The sequence below is a fragment of the Vicugna pacos genome, chromosome 19 (genome assembly GCF_048564905.1).
Source record: "Vicugna pacos chromosome 19, VicPac4, whole genome shotgun sequence".
In the NCBI taxonomy this organism is placed as follows: Eukaryota; Metazoa; Chordata; class Mammalia; order Artiodactyla; family Camelidae; genus Vicugna; species Vicugna pacos.
In genome coordinates, this window is record NC_133005.1 from 32,421,028 (window position 1) to 32,437,576 (window position 16,549).

Sequence of the window (16,549 nt, forward strand, 5' to 3'; positions counted from 1 at the left end):
CTTCTGGAAGCTATTTGCTCCCTACCTCAGGGGCGGGTTTAGGAAAAGATTTTATTTCTCCTACTTTTGATTCCTTTAAGTCAACAGAGGCAGCTTTACATGACACTGTGATCAAGCCTTTTTAAATGTAGGTAGAGACGGCCACGGATGAGTGACTCAAATCCCAGTCTGGATTAGCCCCATGGCTGATGCTGTTGGTTTTCCTCCTGTAGATCTCCACACACCAAAGGATGCTTAGAGCAAACCTTGCAACCCATTGCCGTGGGTATGGGGGCAGGCTAGGCCAGTGTGCAGGGCAAACCGGAAATCCCAAGGAGCTCCTACCCCAGAAGCAGCCCTCAACCAACTGGAGATCAGGAGTTGGTAGATAAATGCTCCAGCTTCTTTGTTACCTCATTAGGATAACTCCAAGACATGCTCTGCACTGGATCCTGGAGCTTTCCAGCTGAGTTGAGCTCCAGTTGCCCACAGAAGTGACCTGCTTGGTAGCACCCTCCTTATCGGTTTCCTTCCCTTCCCTCTCTCACTTTCTCCATTCCTTAACAAGTGTCTCCTGAGATCACTTCAAATCCTTGTCCCAGTGTCACATCACAAGGGACTCAAAGCGAGATAGGCACTATTGTAAACTGTTCTTCTTGTGCTAGATCACAGCTCTTACTCAAGAACTCAAATTCAAGGCTGTACTATATTTTACTGACTTCTATTACAGAATACTTAGGGTGAAAAATTGAAGGCTACAGGTCGTCTCTGGCCAAGCGAAAACCCATTCCTGCAATGCAGTGAGCTTTCCTCTGAGGCTTTGGGCCAAACTGGGCTTGAAGCTCAAATAAATCATCAGTATCTGCAAACCCATTCCAATCAATAAAAACCAAAAGAGAGTTTCCGGAAGTGGGATTGTAAAATGGTACAGCCACTTTGGAAAATAGTCTGGCAGTTCCTCCAAAAATGTTAAATGGAGTTACCTTATGATCCAGCAGTTCCACTCCGAGGTCTGTACCCAAGAGAATTGGAAATACATATCCATACGAAAACTTGTGCATGAATGTTCATTGCAGCAGTATTCATAACAGCCAAAAAAGTGGAAACAACCCAAACATCCATCAACTCAACTGATGAACAGACAATGTGGTGTATCCATACAATGGAATATTATTCATCCACAGAAAGAATGAAGTAGTGATACATGCAACAGCATGGATGAAACTGGAAAACATTACTCTGTGTGAAAATAGCCCCGTCACAAAAGGCCACATATCATATGATTCCACTTAAACGAAATGTCCAGAATAGACAGATCCACAGAGACAGAAAGTAAATTAGTAGCTGCCAAGGATGTATTAGGAGTGACTGCTAACAGGTATGAGGCTTCTTTGGGAGGCGCTGAAAATGTTCTAAAATTAGATAGTGGTGATGGTTACACAACAACTCTGTGAATATGCTAAAAACCATTCAACTGTATTCTTGTTCAAGGTGAATTTCACTGTATGTAAATTATATCTCAGTAAAGCTGTTATTTAAGAGAGAGAGTTTCTGAAGTCTGCTATGAATCTGTACCTCAAAAATTTTTTTTTTACCACTTTCTGATTTTCCTGAAATATCTTTTCAAAGCCATGTTACAACCTCAGAAGAAAGTGAAGCTAAAAGTCTGGCTGTGAGTCTTGGTGACAGCAAAGCTGAATTCCAAGCAGAGGCTGGGTCTGTGAGCTTTAGCGGGCACAGCAAAAAGGATGCCAGCGGACCTGGCTCCGGATCCCGGTGCAGCCACCTGCTGGTCCTGTGACCTCAGAAGGTTGTGCGTTGGTACAGGGTTTTGAAAACATTAAATGAGATTAGGAGTCTGTCTCAGCCAAGCAGAAATAGTCTTCTTAAAGCAACATCTGAGGGAGGGAAGTTGCTCACTCAAGGCACCTGAATCTTGACAGCAATGGACCCGCAGGTTCAGAAGTCTCTCTGTAACAAAGCCAGAGGGGCTCTTTAACCCAGGAACCCTTAAGGTCACAAAAGAATTCATTCAGTAATACAGATGAATTTATTTAAGAAACAGAAACAGACACAGACATAGAAAGCAAACGTGATTACCAAAGAAGAAAGTGGAGGAGGGATAAATTAGGAGTTTGGGATTAATAGATACACATTACTATATATAAAATAGATACACAACAAGATCCTACTGTATAGTACAGGGAACTATATTCAATTTCTTGTAATAACATAATGGAAAAGAATCTGAAAAGGAAAAATACATATGTATAATAGAATTACTTTGCTATACACCTAAAACTAACATTGTAAATCAACTACACTTCAATAAAAGTTTTTAAAGTGGAAAAAAATAAAAATAAAATAGATAAACAATAAGGTCCTACTGTATGGCACAGGGAACTATATTTAATATCTTGCAGTAACCTATAATGGAAAAGATTCTGAAAAAGTGTATATGTGTATCTGAATCCCTTTGCTATACACCTGAAACTAACACAATATTGTAAATCAACTATACTTCAATATTTTTTAAAAAAGAATTCATTAAGAATATACTTTCAGGGATCACTTCTATAGTTTGTCACTAGAGAAGTTTCTCCAAACGTGTGGACCACCCAAAACCACAGGAGGAGGCGCAGTGTTCTCTCCTGAGCGTGAAGCTGGTTCTCGGTGTCGCTTGTGTGACTGCCATTTGCCACTGATGATCGTTCTTCTCTTCCTTTGGTGAGAGTAAGAGGGAGAGGACGCCATCTGAGTGGTTTTGTTTATAATCTTGTCTTAGCAAAAACAGGTGACATCTTTTTGTTTCTTTTTCTTTGGTGTCTTTTTTTTTTTTTCCATTTATTTTGTTTTGGGCTTGTATCTGTGTGAACCGGAAGGGGGGCATTTTTTTGTTTTGTATTGATATAATTAATCACAGTTTGGGCTTTTTTTTAGTTTTTTATTTGCTTGATACTTTTTTACTGGAGTTTTTAAATAGTGAAGGCTTTTTTCAGTCTTTGCAACATTTGTGCTTCAGGGGTTTTTTTTTTTGTTTTTCTTTCTTAACTTTATTTTATAAAAATAAATGTTGCAAAAAAAAAAAGAATTCATTCAGAAGGACTGAGGTCATTCCTAGGGTGAGGACAGAACACAGTTCAGCATGCAATTAATTTCAAAATCATGGTGTTCAACTACAGAAGTCTTGAACAAAGTCTGTAAAATGATTCCCATTTTACAGAAGAGAAATAGAGTCTCAGAGAAATCAAATGAGTGACTCCAGGTCACATAAGTAAAACCTGGGGCTTGGACCTGCACCTCCAGCTATACGGCATATACACAGGCAGAAGTCAGGCAGGGCCAGGACTTGGGGGGCACTAGGCTAAGGCATTCAAGACAGCAAGGATGGGGAGAAAGCCAGGGCTGCTTCTTACATCAGAGAGGCAGTAAGCATGACAACCTGAAATGACCCTCGGAGGAAAGCCTGGATCAACTGGTTCAGGCTTCCAATTCACGTCGGGACCAGAGAGCTGGATGGTTTCCCATGGAATCCACACAATAGCCCTGTTCTATGGAGATATAGGGTAAGTGTGCACAGATGAGAAAATAAGACTTGGAGAGGTGATGTGACTCGTACATCTAGTACATTGAGGTGGCAGAATTCAAACCCCTATACAACTCTATACAGCTACAAGTTCTATGCTCTTTGCTCCTTGGTACCCACTTGGCAGACAGCCAAAAATGGAAATGGTTACGTTTAAACATCTTCTTGTTGAATTTACTTAGATATGGGTGAGGAGGACTGGAGCATGGCCCCCAAAGTAGCAGTTGCTCCTAAACTTGCAACTTACTCGTTTTTAGCTATAAAATGGAAACAAAACCTAAGCCATTGAGCTGCTATGAGGAATAATGAGTTGATTGACATAAAGCACCTAGCAGGTACCTGGCACACAGTAGGTAGCCTAAATGTTGAGTCTTTTCCCTCAACAGGAAGGCTGGTAGTCCAAGGTCAATAGTTGGTCCTCAGTGTAGATAAAAAGACAGAGGCACAGTTTAGTGCACAGAATTACAAGATGGAGTGGGCAGAGCCTTAAGGAACATCCCATCCTATCCAGTGGATGACAGCTTGAGAAACTGAGACTCAGACAGCGCGGCAGTAACTTACCCAGGATCATCCCCTAAAATGGCCTGTTCATTTGGAGAAAAAGCTATTCCATATTCCCAGGTTTCTTCCCTCAACACTGCAAAGCAAAAATGATTTCTCCTCTAGTAATCCTTGGCAATTTTTAATAAAGACATCTCCCTGGCATAAATGTTAAAATTGCCTAAATATGGCTAACTCTTGAATAATGCTGGTTAATCCTGGCTAATGTTTGATCCTTTAAAGCATCTTTTCCCATCAATAAACTTTTTTTGTGGGAAACTCTCATTTGCCTTGTGTTTCTTATGGAAATGTGATTTGTACATACATCCTCCCTGCATAAATATTTAGCTCATCATTGTGCTACACAAATTCCCTACAAATTAGGTGGAAATCAGCCTCAGCTGACAGAAGCATCCATACTCAATCCAGGGGGAAATCATTATTATTTAGAACTTATTAAGCCACGACAGTTAGTACTGGATGGGCCTGGGAACTTCAATAAATACTGAGCACAAATAGGAGCCAAACGCTTGAGCGAAGATTGGTCTTGCAATTTCTACCAGTCAAGCAGCACCAAAAGGTTGAAGAAAAAAAATGGGTTGCAACTTGGTTCTGCCAAATGCAAACTGCTGCAACAAGAGCAAACTACTAAGTCCTTCCCTATCTATAAAATGGGTCTAACCATACCTATGTCACAGGGATTTTCATTATAAAGGTTAAATGAGATAATTTATGTATTTAGCACAAAGCCTGGCATATAGTACATGTTTGATAAATGTTCATTTCTAAGAAACTAATGAACCCCAAGCGGTGAGATGTGGAGTTGTCAGTTCATAGTTTGGTTACAATTGTATCCCAGCCCCCTGTGCTACAAACATAATTTACTCCAATCTCAACCAGGTTTTATTTGAAGGTTGCAGCTAACTCTGCCAATATGACATAAAACTAAACAGAGGACCAGTTTCGTCTAGTGTGGGATAAAAATCTACATGTTCATACAAACTGCATCATTAGACCTTGTAGCCAATGCTGTCCATGTCGTGTTATACACATTGGACATTTCATTGTGCCCCAGCAACTTCCATCTGTCATAAATGTATCTCTGTGTGTAAGTGCTCTTGCTCCAGAAACAGTAGTGTATAAATACCCCAGTTCCCTCACCCCTTGTGTGGGGTCATTCTGAGGCATGTGTTTCCCCATACACACTTTGTTGGCCCCTTTTCTTCCCTGTTTCACTTCCCCACTGATGTGACCTCCATTTCCCAAATAAAGCCCCTTCACTTGAATCTTGTCTTGGAGTCCAGGAGAACTCTAAAGGAGTTCAGGACATGCCACCCTAAACTATGCCTCTGTGACATATTTATTTTTTTCAGCTAAAGGCACTTAAGAAACTGCAGATGCAGGAAAGGCTCTCTGACCTGCCCTTTTCTACCTAGAAACAGAACATAAAATTTCCCATGAGAAAAACACCCTCTCTGTACCAGTAAGACAAGAATATCTTTATCACCACAGATTTGGAATAAGACACTGAAATGGGTCTGTACAAACAAATGTACTAAAATAACCCTATCTTCCCCTGCTTCCTCTTTCCAATATGTCTCCTAGTCATTTCCCTGTAATTTACTGCCCCTAGCCCAAACCTCTTCTTTTTGTTTCTTCACAAATTTATCATTTCTTTGTCTCAAAGGTATAAAAGTTTCTGCTCTTCATTCTCTTGTGAAAGCCCTGTGTATAAGTAAAAATGTAATAAAACCTTCATGCTTTTTTCCCATTAATCCCTCTTATGTCAGTTTAATTCTTAGGTCCAGCTGGAGAACCTAAGAGGATAGGAGACTTTTTCCTCCTCTACAACCCAAAAGAAGTCACATACCTGCTAGGTCCTCAGCGCTGTGCCTGACGCACAGGAACAAACTAAGTTTAATGTGGGAATAAAAATAGCTCCCATCCCTGAAGGTTGATCCTCCAGAGCTCCAGCCCCACATACCCACACGGCCATCTCCACGTGCTCTTAACCTGAAAAAGTGATCTCCCCATCTGCCCAACATCTACCTGCTCTTACAACTGGAAACAGCTCCATTACCTACTCATTTCTGCAAGCCAGAACCCTGGACATCACCTTCAATTTTTCCCTTTCCCTCCCCTGACCCCCACAACTATCTGCCATTCACCAAGTCCTGCCAATCTGACCTCCTAAATCTCTCCCAGAATCAGTCACTTCTCTCCTCCTCATAACCACTGAGCCAAGCAAGACCACCACCATCTCTGGCCTTGACTATTACTGTAGCCTCCCAACTATTGTCCCTCATCCTCCTTGGCTCCCCACAATCCTCTCTCAGAGCCATGGCCAGAGAAATTATTCTTTGGAACTGCAAACAGTAACAGCAACAATTCACACTTAGCGATGCTTACTTTGTGCTAAGCACTGCTCTGACACTACAACTCCCCAACATTGTCTTCTACTTTCTAAGGCACTTAAGATAAAAACCCCAACTCTTTGCTTGAGCCTGCAAGGCCCTGGATGACTTGGCTCCCCCTTTTTCTCCACAACTCGCTCTCTCACTGTTTCCACTGCTGGATCGAGTCGCAAGGGTCTCTTTTGGAACAACTGTGTGCATAGTTTTCTGCTTTTATTTTTTCATAGAGAACTGATGTCAAAGATAAACACAGCCAGATGTTAGCTAAAGCAGTGAAAAGAGATGGTATTCAGTAACCACTAACAGTAGGGAAAGTGCTCAGCCCCATTCTGATCTGTGCAGAGGTGACTGAGCATTTTAAAGAATGAAGGGAGAGGAAGGAGGAATGCAGGGGTTTGAACAAAGTCAGGAAAGTGAAAAATGACAAAAAGCAGAAAGGGGTGGTCGGTCCACATAAAACCCATGTGGGTTTGCAAACTGGTACCTGTTGAAGCTAAGCTCCTTCTCTCTCATAGAGACTGGGAGATGGGCCCTTTCTTCAGGTGCCGGCTGGAGAAAGCAGTGAACTAATTCAGTCGGCGGCTCTGAATTTTCTCAGGTCAGAACTTTGACAGCGCTAGGATCATCTAGGGATGCAGCCTTGAGCTCTTAGGAGCTGTGTTAGTGTTTGCTAAAGTTTTAATAGGCCAAAGTTCAGTCTTCCCAGGAAGACAGCTCAGAGGAGGCTGGTTAGAGTTTGGTCAAGTAGAAAATCTTTGTCACTGACTTTGAACATCATCAGCACCAACTCCTCATCTCCATCCGAGCCCCATCCACCATCTTCCCAGGCCCTACTTCAAAGCCCCCTCCATCAGGAAAAAGCCTTTTCTCCTTGGAGCTCCCATTGGGACACTTGGGATGAGTATGAGATTAAGGATAGTTCTATTCATCCCCTTAACCATCCACAGGTTCATTAGAGCAAGAACTCTCTCTCACCTCCCACAAAGCCTGGCACAGAACAGAACCTAACACACAGTAGGTGCTCACAGAATGTTGACTTAATTAATAAAGTTGCCCAGTCTTAATCACAAGTGTTTGGGCTGTTTCCTTCAAACCACCTTCCCCCTGGGACCTGCGGCTGATTGGACAATTACTCCAGAGCTGGAACAAATCACCCTCAGGCGCTCGATAAAACTATTCAATGAACGCTGCTGACAAAGGAGCTGATTGCGCTGCTTTGACCCTGAAAGTAATTACATGCACCAGCATCCATCTGCCCGTAGGGTGGCCCGGAAGGGGGTCCTCACCTTGATGCAGCTCTATCTTCTAAATAAACTCAAAAGAGCAAATGCCGTCTTGTCCCCCAGGATCGTCACTTGTTAGAAATCAAACTGAGGGCAAGAAAGAGGTGTAATCTGCACATGCTAGCATCTCCCCAGGCTCAGCTGCGCTCCCTTCACCATCTCCATCCCAGACACCAAACATTATTAGCCCCTAGTCCAGGTAAAATCAGCAGGGCAGCCTGGAATCAAATGACTGTTTGCTCTCCCCTCAGACCATCACTGTCACTTCCACATGTTGGCCACTACTGGCCCCATTACCTTCTTGCTCTCGTGCTGAAAAGCTGGAAGTTATCCCTGAGGTTTCTGTCTCTTCCTCTATGCATTCCATTCATTCTTTCCACAAGCACTTATCGAGCACCTATGAGAAGCGAGTGGATGGTGCTGGGTTTATACTAATGAACAAGACAGGCATGATCCCTGCCCTCATGGAGCTCAGCATCTAGACCGGGAGATAGCGCTTAACCAGGTACACACACAAATGTTAATTTTAAAATTAAACACACCTATTATTTGCTGTATTTTTTCCCAGACCCTGTAGTGAAGGAAAGGCACATAAAGTAGGAGGTCATTATCCAAAGTGGCCTCAACGTTCCTCTCAGCTTGGCTAAACTATAGACAGTTTCTTCCTGACTCCTGGTCCCTGAACTCCCTTTTCTTAGAGCATTTACGTTAGAAAATTTGGCATTGTAAATTCTTTCTCTGCCCCTTAGAGATACAAATCTTCTCCCGGCCTTCTTACCAATTTTACAACCCAGAAATATCCTTCTCAAGGACATGGGAGCCACCCCTTAGAAATGTAATCATCGAGAAAAATAGCGCCCCTGTTTCCCAGTCTCTGAATGAAGGTAAGAGCCTCGCTTTGATAAGCACCAATTAGCAGACACAGATGGCCTCATCACATCGACCAGTGGCCTCCACTATTTTCCGTCACCTTACCCCAGAGCTTAAAAACCCTCCTGCTTTTTGTTTCAGTGGAGTTCAGTTCAGTCCCTCTCCCCTAATTCAGTAGTCTTCAATAAAGTCTTCCTTGCCTATTTAACTCTGTCCACTGCAAATTTTCCTTTGGCATCATACAGAAATGAATAAAACATGAATCCTGCCACCAAAGAATGTAAGGTTTGATTAGGAAGACAAATTAAAACTTCCAAAATTGTAGTAAACGCTGTGAAAGAAAACAAGAGGAAGCTATGAGAGTGTACAGCAGGGAAAACATTTAAATGAGAAGAGGATCAAGGGAGAGCTCCTAAGAAGTGACGTGTAAGCTGGGACACATATCTCTCTGTTCCAGGCAGAGGAACGGTACATAGAAAGGTAGATCAAACATTCAGCTTCAGATACATCAAGTCCCTGTCCCCATATCAAGTCCTGTTATGAACCTGTGTCTCTTCTTTTCCTTATCAAAGCACAACTCTGTCTGCTCCCTTAGTTCAATAACCTTCCATGAACCCTGGGTCCCCCCTGAATATCTTCCTCAGCCTTGGGTCAAGACTGTGTCTAATCTGGCTCCTTTTACCTCTCCAACCATACAAAGAGAAAGTGTCCCCGTGAACAAGCCTTCTAGGGTATGACAGAGGGGGGAGCTTCCTGCAGAAGCAACTGGATGACAGTCTGGGAAGTATGAATGCATAGCACTCACATGATTGAGAGTCAATTCATAGAGCTAAAATATTAATAGGAGAAAAAGCTGTTTTATCCTAGTGGACAAAAAAAAGTGATTTTGCCTTTCTTTAATTCTGTGACACAGGACCTTAGGCAACCAGGAAACACAAGATCAGTCTTTGGTGAGTTTATTTTTCCCAAGCAAAGGATATGCCTTGTGCATGTCTGTCCTCTGGGACCTTATTAGCCCTGGGGCCCCCTCTATTCCCAAAAGACCTATCTCCACAACTCCCATAGTGCTTCCCACTCTCCTGATGGGGAAGGACCATCAAGGTCATCCTTATGTTGGGAAAGAAGTGGGGTCTTGATGCTATTACAGGAATCTCCCTGCAGGATTCCTTGGGAAGCCTCATCAGAGAAGAGTCATCAAACAGGAAATCCACATTCTCCTGAGATGAGCTGAGCCCAAGCCCAGTCTACATAGCACAGAACTCCAAGGACCTGAGGCTGGAGCACAGAGCTTGGACTCGTGACCCGTGTAGCCTCTGCCTCCCACACAGCTCCAGGTACAGCAGCTGGAAGGGAGGGCGTGCTGGCCTGAGGGCACCTCTGCAGTAAGGAAGGAGTGACTGACAGGCAGCCCACTGCAGTCTTGCCCACAGCTCCCCAAGATCCAGTCACTGCCCTGGACTACAACCTATCAGAGGTCAACTCCTCCTCCTCCCTGGGGGAGTGAGAGCACCTCTTCATCACCTCTGACCAGTCTAGCCCAGTTCTCTCGACCTGCCGGCCCTGAGCACAGGATTGTCTCAGTCAGATCTTCCTCCTGGGTCATGTTCTGCATCCCAGGGCCAAAGCCCTTGTCTCTTCATCTGCAAAACACCCTCCTTTCTACATTCCTAGGTACGGAGACTGCTTATGCCTCTGAGCTCTGGGCAGGGGCCCAAGCACTCAGCTCCTCCCAGCAGGGTCAGGAGCCTCCTAGAGCCAAGCCTGCAGCCCAGCAACCCTCTTGGCCTTGACTCTTGCTTCTGCAATGAGCTCTATCTGCATCCTGTCAAGGGCAATGAGTTACTGTGGAGGTGGGGCAGGATTTTTTTTCTTTAATTCAATTAAGCCGCATGCTGACTGTGATACTTTCCCCACTATCTAAGGCAGCAGGTTCCTTTGCAATTACTTTCCCTCTGCTGAGGCTGCACGTCAGCTGGGGGGTCTCCAGGAGATAGAGATGAGGTTGTAGAATCACAAAGGCAATGTGATGGGGGAGGGGACAGAGCAGGAAGCCCAGAGCACAGACCAGAAAGTACCCGAGAGAAAGATCAATCCAGAGTGGGGAGCATAAGGTGGCCCAGAACAAACCATGCCTGGGAATCAGCTGAGATGTGACTTCCAGCTGCTTGTAAGGGCCTCAGAAGTGAGGGGGGCTACGTCTTAATTTGATTTCCCCAAAAGCAGACCCAGAGACAAGGATTTGGATGCAGGCAGTCAATTTGGGAGGTGATCCGAGGAAGCACAGCGAAGGAGCGAGGGAGTGAGATGGGGGCTAGTCCCTAGGCAGGAGGAGCTCAACCCCACTTGGCAGTCTCTACGAGACTGTGTTGCGTACACCTGAGAAGTGTCCCCAAGGGGCAAGCAAGCCAGAAGTTCATTCATTGCAATGATTGGGTGATAGTCCTCAAAAAGATGTCCACGTCCTAATCCCCAGAACCTGTGAACGTAGGACCTTACATGGCAAAGGGGGCTTTGTAGATGTGATTAAGAATCATGCGATAAGAAGATGATCCTGCATTGTCCAGGTGGGCCCGGTGTTATCACATGGGTCCTTATAAGTGAAAGACGGAGGCAGGAGGGTCAGGAGGTTAGAGTCAGAGGGAGATTTGAAGATGCTATCTTGCTGGCTTTGAAGATGGAGGAAGGGGCCATGAGCCAAGGAACACAGGCAGCCTCTAGAAGCTGGAAAAGGTCAGTGAAGGGATTCGCCCCTAGATCCTTCAGAAAGAACACAGCCTGCTGACACTTTAATTTTAGCCATTTCAGACTTCTGACCTCCAGAACTCCAAGAGAATAAATCTGCATTGTTTTAAGCCACTGAGTTTGTGGTAACTTATAGAGCACTGGACACGAACACATTTATAGACCTAAAAAAAAATTGGGATTAGCCCATGGGCTGTGAGGAATGGGACAGGAACATTTCTGAGATACTTTTATTTTTCCTCCTGTAGTTCACTGTTTTGCTTTCTCCACTTCCTTCCTCCCCACCCCAATTCAAGCCATCAAGCCTCTGAGTTCATTGCCTGAGAGAAGGGGCAGAATGGGAGCGGCTGGGGGAAGTGGAAACAAGGCACCTGCCTGGTTTGGGTCTCCGCAAGCCTGTGCCCTTGGGGGACATAAACAAAACGTGTGAGGAGCATGGCCAAATGTCCTCCACCCCATGAGCTGTGAAGATAATCTTCCCCTAGGACTGAGAGGAGAAAACAGACATTCAGTGGGGGAGAGGACCCTGCACCCCAGGGAGGCAGCTGGAGCCTGGAAAGGGAAGGCTGAGGGTGGCTGAGAGTCTACAGGGCTTGGTACCTTGCATGAGATGCAATATTTAAGATGGAACAAGCCAGATTCTGGGGAATGTGCTGAGTCCCTTGGTGGCTGTTGTCAGAGCTGCGGACCACACAAACCCCTTTGGGTGGGGGAAGGATCTCTCCTGAAGTGCATATGTGGCTCTTCCATAATCCCAGGGTAGGAAATAAGGGTGTCTTATGGGGGCCAAAGGACATCCTGTCCCTCTAAGGCCAAGGAGGAAATGTGGCTGGGATTCCAAGCCTTATAGATGCTGGGAGGCACCAGCCACCGGGGGCTGAGCGGACCCCACCCTGTGGAGAACAGCCAGAAGTCCTCGGGTCTCTGCAGTGGCTCCTGGGTCTGCAGGTTGCAAGAGCAACCTCCCAGCCCCACGCTAGGGAAGTGAGAGAGAGTGGACCCCAGAAAGCCACTGAGGGGAACCAGTGTTCGTCAGTGTCAACGACATCCCTATGCCCAGAGCAGGCTGCTCACCAGTGTCCCTAGCAGTAGTGCGGCCTCAGCAGCAGAGGGGCCTGCCACACTCCTCCCCATGCGCACGAGACGGCGGCAGAGAAGCCCTTCTGAAATAATTGAGGGGACAGTTTAGAGGGGCTTCATTGCCCGCAGGAGGCCCAGAAGGGACTGATGCCAAAATGACTTAACTGTAGGCAGGGTGAGCGAGCTCATTTCACAGCGCTGGGGAGGCTCCCCAGTTTACATATGTAATAAAACGTTTTATGGGGAAGAACGAATTGGGAATAAATTCGAGTGTAAGAATAAGCAGCATTGTTGAGTTTTGTGTCATTAGCAGAATCAGATCAATTCAAAACGTAAACCAGGAATAACAAGCCCTCTCTCTCCAGGTCACCCTGGGTCTTAAATAAGACCTATTGTGTACAAAGGACCCACCAGAGCCAGTTACTCAGTTACTTTGGAATAACCTCATGAGAGTGGGGGAGGCTATAGCTCTAGTGGCAGAACACATGCTTAGCTCGAGGTCCTGGGTTCGATCCCCAGTGCCTCCATTAAAATAAATGAATAAATAAAACCTAGTTACCTCCTCCACCAAAAAACAAACAAACAAACAAAAAACTGCATTAGAATACCCACATAAGAGAGGGTCATTTTTAACGGAACCCCCGCCCAAACCTATGTCAAAATTATTCCCAGTAATAATCGTGGAATAACCAGTAATAATTACTTCTTAATTTGTTCTTTAGTTTTAAAACCACTAACAGTTATCAATTATGAAGAAGAAATTTGACGTTACATATATCATTCAAATTCAATAAAATATTTACTGGAGGAACTGAAGTTGGCACTTAGCACTTTCTAGCTCACAATGTATACCCCATTTCACTGTTCTAAATTTTTAGCATAAATTAAAAACTCCAAGGGGTCACATAGAATGATTGAATTAAAGTAACTCACATTAGCGTTTTTCACCATTTAATCACTAGGCTGTCATTATTGCTACTGACTGTTTAAATGCAGGAATATGTATACCACAGGCATTAGAGACCCGAACTGGGCCCAAAGAGAACGTGAATGATTCTGGATCATTAGCAACTTACTTTCCCTGAACACGTGTAGTTGATAGATCTAGATCTAGAGGAATGACTGTACAACAAGGAATTCTTTGGATTAAATTCCACAAAAATACAATGTTTATGAAGGGAATAAGTGATTAAAATATATCAGTTTGAAGCGTCCATGTATATTAAAACACGACAGTAACCACAGCAATTTGGATCATAGTTCAGCTGAGTATTTCAGGGTGCAGGAGTGTTAATGATTGATATGGTTTAGAATTGGCAGAGTATCATGATGATAAAAAACAGACTGGCTTTGTTGGTTTTATTCTTGTTTTAAAATCTCTACAAAATGCTCCCCATTATTGCCTGCACCCAGGGCAGTGCCCCATCCTCGTACACTGCTAGTGACTGGAACCCATTCTGTTCTTTGGGGGAAATCAATCCTATTTTAAAATATGAAAATAGCTCACACTGATTGTCTGCCGTCCTTCTAAGACCTTCATATGTGTTAACTCATTTAATTCTCAGTACACGTCTGTATTAGTAGTTAACTGTCCTTACTTCCATTTTACAGATGAGAACATGGATGCACTCAGAGACTTAGATGTTGCATATGGGAGTGCTTTGTACACTCGAAGTGCAGGACAAATATTACCAAACTGGCAGTCATATTTGTGAAGGTTTTGTGTATTTGGTAATGGCAATGGACCAGAAATACCAAGGAGAAAAAGAAGGGTAGATGTTTACGAGGCTGTTAACAACCTAGACAAAATACCACAGCCAAATTCAACAGCGCCAATGTTCTGTTCCCAAAATGGAGCCTGTGAAGACAGCCAAATGGTGTGACCACAGTGCCAAGCAGCCAGCTGCCAGAGACGAGATGCAAGCAATGGTGCGGCTGCACAGAAATGGCCTCCGTGCTCACCGTCCCCAGGAAACCTAGCAGCCACCAGCTCCTGCCCAGGGCCAGGTCACACAAGGACTGTTGGTTCTGTAGCACATTCAGAGGGAAGAATTGGGAAGCCCACACAGCTGCCTGTGGGGATGCCCACTGAGACCTAGGGCTGAGGCGAAGTGATCTGGACAATCCATGACCCCTCAGTGGAGACAGATAAACAGAAGCAGGCCGCTCTTCACAAAAGTACATTTAGTGAACACCAAGGGTCTGGGCTGGACACTTCCACCTTTTCCCTTGTCTTTTGTTTATTTAATGCATGCCTCATAAAGCCACTCTTGTCTGCTCACTAATGAGGAATGTGTGGCTGGACAGTTACTTAGCTGGCACCGGGTGCAGAGAGCTGGAATGGTCACAAGGGAGACCAGAGCTAGAGGCCCCAGACTATCCTCCACTGACCCTGGGAGCAGTTTGACAATCTCAGAAGGGGTCCGTCCTGGAAGGTCAGGCATGCCAGCCTTCCATCCAGCGCTAGAATGGTCTGGGAGCCTCTGCTTGCATACCTCCAAGGAGAAGGCACGTCCTGCTGCTTGAAACAGCTGTGGACACCTTACTGCCCAAGCCCTCCAAGCTATCCCCGTCTCTGTATGCAAGTCACACCTGTGCCTGGGAAGGTCTTCAGAGACCTTCAGTAAAGCACCACGCTGCCCACCACGACCCATCCTCCCCAATCAAAACAAATCCCCTCCCCTAGGTTGCCCAGCCCTTGTTTACAGCACGCACAACTGTCAGTGTTTCAGCCTCTCAGTGTTTCAACCTGTCTCCCCCATTTGACTCCTCAAAAGCATAAACTGAGTTTTCTCCTTGACAACTGACTCCAAAAATGCTTTAAAATCCTTTTGTTAAAAAATATAATTCTTTAACAACAATCACCAAGCCCTCTCTGCTGTCTTTCTCTCTCCCTCTCTCTCTCTCTCTCAATCCCTCTCCCATGTGAGAAAATCACAAAGAGGACCCTCATTTCTGGGCTGAACACACTCCACAGAGCACCAGCCACCTCTCCCCTCCTACCCCCTTACCCAACACCCTACAAAGGAAAGCTCAAAGCAATGGTTTTGAGATCTCAGGTCAGCTTCCTAATCCAGTCTTCTGTTCCCATGGTTCTCAAGCTTGGTCAGGCATCAGCATTCTGTGGAGAACTTGTTAAGACACAGAGTTTCTAATTCAGGCCCTCTGGTGGGCCTGGGGTGGGACTCAAGAGTTTGCACTTCCAACACGTTCCCAGGTGATGCTGATGCTGCTGGTCCTGGGACCACACTTTGAGAACCGTGGCAGCACAGTGTTTGAAGTGCATCCCCAGCCACCGGAATGGCTTGCCTATGGGGACAGGAGAGGCATGGAGGACTTGGGCAATATCCTGCCTTTTCTCACCATCCAAGAGGTCCCTATGCTGTCTCAAGCATCATAGAGTGTACAAGGCTTATCTCACACACAGCATCTCCACTGGTGCTTATCTAACTACCTCCAGCAACAAGACAGCCACTACTTGTCAAGTTACACTACCCTACCTCCAGTTATTTCTTATATTGAGTGACTTGTCACCCTCCTACTTATAGTTGCCAAATAAAATACAGGACGCCTAGTTAAAGTTGAATTTCTGATAAACAATGGATAACTTTTTAGTTAAGTATGTCCCATTAACATAGTTATTTTCATTTGGTAACTCTGGCAACCCTATACTCCTACGCATTAGGTCTCCAGGTGCCTGAGCCAAATTCCTGCCAATCCTGAAGCAGCCAGGTGATCTCAACTGCAGGTGAACTTACTTTCTCTACTTCACAAAAACCATGTGAATCAACACCGATAGCAGAGTCAGCATCAGGAAATACACTTGACCAGAGCTGCACTTGGGCCTGGATCTTACAGCTATTCCAGGGCTTGGCCACTGTCAGGAAAATGACCCACCAGCTGAGCTCCTTGGGTGTGCGCTTCCTTACCTTGAAGTAGATAGACCTTTATGCCGGAGACCTACCAGACTCTCAACACCTGGTCATCCAACTACACCCACCCCATAGGTAAATGCTGGCATCTAGACTAAAAGCTACTTCTTCTGATGCTCATGC

The 16,549-nt window shown here is 45.0% G+C and overlaps 1 protein-coding gene and 1 non-coding gene across 18 annotated transcripts in view; one reads left to right on the forward strand and one right to left on the reverse strand.

Moving 5' to 3' along the window:
- The window catches only part of PTPRT (protein tyrosine phosphatase receptor type T), a 1,148,549-nt gene that overhangs the window by 1,071,970 nt on the left and 60,030 nt on the right, over positions 1–16,549 (reverse strand). The gene's annotated exons all lie outside the window — the stretch shown is intronic.
- On the forward strand, positions 2,529–2,742 carry LOC116284373 (small nucleolar RNA U3). Its single transcript, XR_004194135.2, has one exon. It is a non-coding gene; the product is annotated as a small nucleolar RNA U3 (small nucleolar RNA).